The sequence below is a fragment of the Hypanus sabinus genome, chromosome 1 (assembly GCF_030144855.1).
Source record: "Hypanus sabinus isolate sHypSab1 chromosome 1, sHypSab1.hap1, whole genome shotgun sequence".
Taxonomy (NCBI): domain Eukaryota; kingdom Metazoa; phylum Chordata; class Chondrichthyes; order Myliobatiformes; family Dasyatidae; genus Hypanus; species Hypanus sabinus.
In genome coordinates, this window is record NC_082706.1 from 166,591,329 (window position 1) to 166,597,328 (window position 6,000).

General features: G+C 38.9%; 1 long non-coding RNA gene across 1 annotated transcript in view; it reads right to left on the minus strand.

Moving 5' to 3' along the window:
* LOC132399898 (uncharacterized) overlaps nucleotides 1–1,745 on the minus strand; it is a 105,954-nt gene extending 104,209 nt beyond the window's left edge. Inside the window, exons 1-2 of the long non-coding RNA XR_009514132.1 lie at nucleotides 1,693–1,745; nucleotides 161–291 (exon numbers count right to left, since the gene is read on the minus strand). This is a non-coding gene — a long non-coding RNA (uncharacterized LOC132399898). The remainder of the gene's footprint in view (nucleotides 1–160; nucleotides 292–1,692) is intronic.
* Nucleotides 1,746–6,000: the final 4,255 nt, after the last annotated feature.

Genomic DNA, 6,000 nt, shown 5'->3' on the forward strand with positions numbered 1-6,000 from the left:
AACTCTCAGATCCCATGTTGTCAACTCAGTAAGACAATCGACCAACTATCACTCACTTCCAGAAATCTCTAAGTCAAGAACTAAGGTAGTTAGGCAGTAAGATACAGTAATCTCTACCTGAATCATTGCAACTAGTAATGGTTTTCAGAAAATTACTTACATCTAATGGGATGCGGGCTTTCTTTCCAATGGAGAGCAGACTGAAGCATCAAATCTTATTGAGTCATTGAATTATACAACACAGATCCAGGCCCAATTTATCAATGCTGACCTTGGTTTTGGAATTCACATCTGAAATAAATTAAGTTAAATCTTAATTAAGCAGCAATTTAAGCCAGCAATTGGAGTGCCAATCAAGTGGATTGCTTAATAAAAACAGAAAATTTGGAATGCTTGGCAGATTAGGCAAGATGTGTGCAAACAGCAATATAGTCAATTATTTAATTCTTGAGCTAAAACATTAACTCTGTTCCTCACTCCACAAATGCTGCCCACTGTGCTGAATTATCCAGCATTCTCTGTTCATATTTTAGCCCACCAGCTATTGTATTTTACTTTTAGACTCCTCGTGGATTGCTTTGTTTCACGGCGTCAGGACTTGAGCATTGTTGGAGCTGTACCCATTTTAAGCAGACATCACAAGAGCTAACACAGAACCAAATCCATAATTTAGTCAGTCTTTGAGTCATCAACATAAAGCTTTTGGGAGAAGAGGTGGTGGTGGAAATGGATGTTATTTATCATTGTCTAAATCTGTTACAAATTTAATTAACCTCAGAAACTGAATACCTTCATAGCAAGTAGTTCTTCCCAATTTACAAACATTACAAGTGTTCATTAAATGATCCACTCGAGCAAATTTGCAGTCAAGGACACCAATTGATATTTAGGTGAGAACAATTATAACTATGAGAACTATTCAGTGAGTTCAGAAGGGTACTTAAATACTTCCTCTTGATTCATTGGAATACGGAGGGTCAGCATCTATAAACAGTCATTGTTTCTCTCAATCAAAGAATATACTTGGTAGCCTATTTGTCTCTTTGGAAATCGCTGCCAGATCTCATAACTCCAATGTATTTAGCATTTTAATCAACACAATTAAAGATTTAAGCACACACTTTGACTGCCATCATATCCAACTTCTCTGACAAAGATACAATGTTGTAGCTGTGCATACAACAATGATATTGAAGTACATTAATGCACCTTTGCCCTTTAAGTTCTTAAGTATAAAGACATGAACCATTTTATGTTCTGTCTCTTACTGTGTCACACCCTCTCATGTGAGATTATCCTTGCATTTGCAAAGTCTTCTCAACTCTCTGATACTGGTTCTGCCCGTGGGAACAGACTCACTGCACTGTCTCTGTGTATTAATGTTGCATTTCTGATACAAACTCTGCCTATACAGTAAGTCACTATTTTAAACCTTTGAACCAACTTTAAGAAACACTAATATTATTAACATTAAATCATGATTCTGAAGGACAGCCAAACAATTGCAAGTTGATACCAGCAACATTAATTTCTTTCTGAGACAGATTCTGTAGACTGGGTAACTCTATTTGTCATGACACAGCATGTTTTATTTCCTCTCCATAGATACCATGAAGGTTATCTGAGGAATGCATAGGCAACAGAACAGGAGGATACAAGTTTAAAGATACAAAATATTTTCTTTCCCTTTACCTGCACAGATTTTGCTTGACCTGTTGAGTTTATCCAATGGTTTGCTCTTTTGCTTCACCAACCACTAGTGACTTTAGTCCAGGAACTGGTGCTGGTGCTGCCACCTGGTGGCTGGATGACTGGCATTCAGAAGCACTTGACGAGCAGGTTCTACACTGCAAGGTACCATCTGGTGTGTCTGAAGTCTGATTAAGTTGGCTTGAAAGTTCTGGCAATGTGGGAATCAGAAGCCATGGGCAATAACTTGGCAACATGAGACGGAACAGGAATCTGAACCCCTACTTGACCAACTGATCTGTAAAGGATCCTGACAGACGACAATATGCTCTTATGATGTTGATTAATTTCATGACTTGCAATAGTTTTAAGAAACCTGATTAAATGAAAGAAAGAGAACATAGCTGTCAGTTCTTTGACAGCACCACTAATATCCTGCAACGCACAGAGTTGCTGACACTGAGATTCCGCCTCCTGATGGTTTAAGGTTAGTGCACTGGGACTAGAACTCAGCAGAGGCAGAAACATCCTCCGTTTATTGCTGTGTTTCATAACTATTGCCATTTCTGGCAGAGAAAGGTGAATCACTTTCAACATGGAACTGAGGTTCTATTATCTATACACCAGCTCCTATGAAAATATTGATAATCTGGATTGCTCCACACTCTGGACCATTGTATGGAGCCAAATACCGCACCAATCATTATTAGTGAACCAAGAGCATGCTCCTAATGGTCCAGAGAGTGAAACTAAAACCAGATGAGGAAAAGACAATGGGCAGATGTAACTGGAGCAGGGTTTTTAGGGATTGGAGGGGATATAAATGATACGCCAAGGAAGAGAAACCCACGTGGGTGGATGATGGGTGAATGAAGTAAGACAGGGAGGGTAACAAATCCAGGTACTGGGGTAAGGTTAAGTGGAAATAGAAAAGATAAACAAAAGGACAGACAGCCTAGATCAGTGATTCCCAATGGGGGTGGTTATGTGTTCTAAGGGGGCATTAGGGAAAATAGAATACGTAGGGGAATGTTCAAGTTTCTTGGAGGGGGAGCAGTAAGCAGATTGCTAACTTGAAGCACAAGACCTAACCACCCATTACTGGAGCAGGCACTTACAGAGGCACTGGAACGCAGGAAGAACCATTGCTCTGCAGATGGAGAGCACTCATCATCACAACACGACTGAAACTCAGCAATCTCATTCCACCTTACCAACCAAGCAGACATTATTGGGGATTCAACCTGAGTGCCCAAAAGTTCCTCTTGACTCGCAGCACGGAACAAGTTCATGGATTTTAAAGGTTGGTAAGTGAAGTACACCCTCACAGCCTTTTCTACAGATCTACGGAAACCAGGTCGCAGTGCTGGCTGGAGCCAAACAGTGAAATAGAGTCAATCAGTGAACCTGCTGACCCTGAGGATTCTTCTTGAGGTGTTCAAAGTGACCTCTGCTTTATATGTGCAGTCAAGAACAATCATTAGAAATTATGAGACCTTACATGATTATTCAATCGCACTAACTGGAGTAGTGTAAAGAGAGCTTGCCGGACACCAGTGCTATACCAACTACAATTCAGATTCTAATCTGAAATTTTGTTAGCATAATTTTCACTGTTGTGATCATCTTTACCTCTCCGTTCCTTGGCATACTGCTACCATCATTCCATCCGTGTCATCTCACTGTCAACATCAATATCCGACAAGCATTCCCAGTTTGTGTTAATTTTTTATTTTAATTTAGCCCCCATTAATGATGGATAAATACGTGCAGCATGATTTTCATGAGTTTGAAGGTGGTGAAGTCTTGAATTCTAATCCTGCTAAGAAATAAAAACGAGAGAAAGTGCGTAAATTCAATGTTGTATACCTGGAGTATGGTTTAATCTTGTTCCCATCAGATCAGCAACACCTCATGTGTTTTATTTATAATACTGTACTGGCTAACGAAGCCATGAAACCATCAAGATTGCAGGAACACTTCCGAAAAAGACACCCTGAAAAGGCTACCTGTGGTATTACTCAGTTTCAGAAGATGAAAGAAGCATTTGAAAAACATTGCGCACTCAAGCCAAGAAAGATAAAATGACCTTGACAGTGGTCTTATTGCTTCTTCTAACATTTTCAAAATGATAGAGAAGTGTGGAAAATCTCATACAATTGGTGAAAGATTAATAATGCCTGCTGTATCTGAAGTGCTCACCACTGTTCTCAAAATAGATACCAGTATTTTAAAATCAATTCCCCCAAGTAATAACTCTGCAGCTCATGATATTGACAAAATGAGTAAAGACATTGAGTATCAACTATGCACAGAGCTACAAAAAGTAGAATTTGGGATACAGCTGGATGTCAACTGGCGAGAAAATGAGGCATTGCTAATAGAATAGGTATGGTTTATCAAAAATGGAAAAGTTTATGAAGATTCTCTTTTGTAAAGAGTTAGAAACAACAATGGAGAATCAATCTATGATGAGCTCAAAATGTATATTGAGGATAAAAGTATTCTGATGAAGAGCATGATCTCTTCTACAACAGATGAAGCACCATTCTGACTTGTGAAAAAGAAATTCCAAGTCTGTTTGCAATCCATTGTATAATGTATCGTCATCATCTCACAGCCAAAAACTTCAGCCAGTGACTTTTTTCAAGCATGAATCTTGTAACATTTCTTATCAATAGAATTAAAGCTCATCCATTAAATAGCAGAATATTTCACCAGTTACTCCAATATAACATTGAAGTGTTTGAATACTTGCTTTTTCACAGTGAAGTGCATTAGCTGTCAAAATGCTGCTGCTTAAAATGTTTCTTCAAACTTTTTGACCCTGTGGTTGAGTTTTTGCTCAAAGTCAACAAGAGCATGAGAAATAAGATTGAACTCCTATGTGGAGATGTGGTATAACTAATCAATCTGTCTGACATGATGAATATTCTAAATATGACACTACAGGGGGAGAATTTCAATTTAGTCCAGACTAAAAGGGCAGTCTCCACTTTTATCAGAAAATTGAAAATATACAAGCAAAACTTGGGAGAAGAAAGTTCTCACAGTTTCCCTGCATGGAAAGTATGGCACTCTCTTTCACAGAGGATGATTTGCAAGAGTACTGCTTACACCTGCAGTCACTGAAGAAAGATTTTCAGAATTGATTCAATGACTTGAACAATCTGGAAATTCTAGACTGGCTAATTAACCCATTTTTTGCAGGATAGAAGAACAGGAAGAGAGCTTGCATGAAGAAATTATCGAAATTCAGAATGATGAAAAAGCAAAAATGCTTTTCCAAAAATGTCAGCTTTTGTGGTATGTGGTTAAACCATCATATGAAATTTCCTGGTGTTTGGAGAAGAGCCAAACTACTCTTCATTGCATTTCCATCCTGCTACCTTGTTGAAAAAGGCTTCTGTGCGGTGAACCATATACTCTCAAAAATCAGAAACTGCTTGGACATTGTTACATGTGGGGACTAAGGGTTTTTGCTATCGCAAATTGAAGCAGATATTTCAAACTTGCTAAAAACCATTAAGCTCAAGGATCAAGTGCTTTGGGGGGCGTTGGGCTGAAAACAGGTTGGGAAACACTGGCCTAGATGAACCAGTAGGAATGTGAAACAAATATTGGTGTTATCTCTGTTGAACATTTATATCTCAGATTGCATCTATGCAGTAACAGGCCTTGAAGTGAGTTCCAGGATTACGGAACAGTCCCATTAAAATGGCATGCTGCAGCCCAAAGGAAATGCGGGTAGGTGGGCCTTCAGTAATCATCAACCTTTTTCACTATTTTCAGATGTATATTCGCCAAAAGCAGTACAGAGGAATATGTAGTACAGACATTGTATGTACTTGATTAATGCAAAGAAATAATCTTCCTCTGATGTATGAAAGATGCACTAATTGAGACTGATTGTAAAGAATGAATGATCTTTATTGTCATTATACATAGGTACAATGAAACTCTGTTTGGCTTCCTCTCAGGCAATTAAATAAAGTGGTAGATAAAAACAAGACAGTAATAGAAAAACTGTATTAAATAGATAATTAGCAGAGAATAAGTTGCAGCAGCATCAGATTATCGCAGTAATGCCCAAAATGCTGTTCGTGATTTGAGTCCTTGTTTGTGCATGTGTGTGCTCACAGTTTCAGTCATTGTTCTGTGGGAGTGGTGTGATGGAGGCCACAGCTCTGGGGTAGAAGCTGTTCCTCAGTCTATTTGTTCTGGTTTTTAGTGTCCTGAACCTTTTGCTGGACGGAAGCGGGTCAAACAGGGAGGGGCCAGGGTGTGTGGTGTCTCTGGTTATGCTGATTG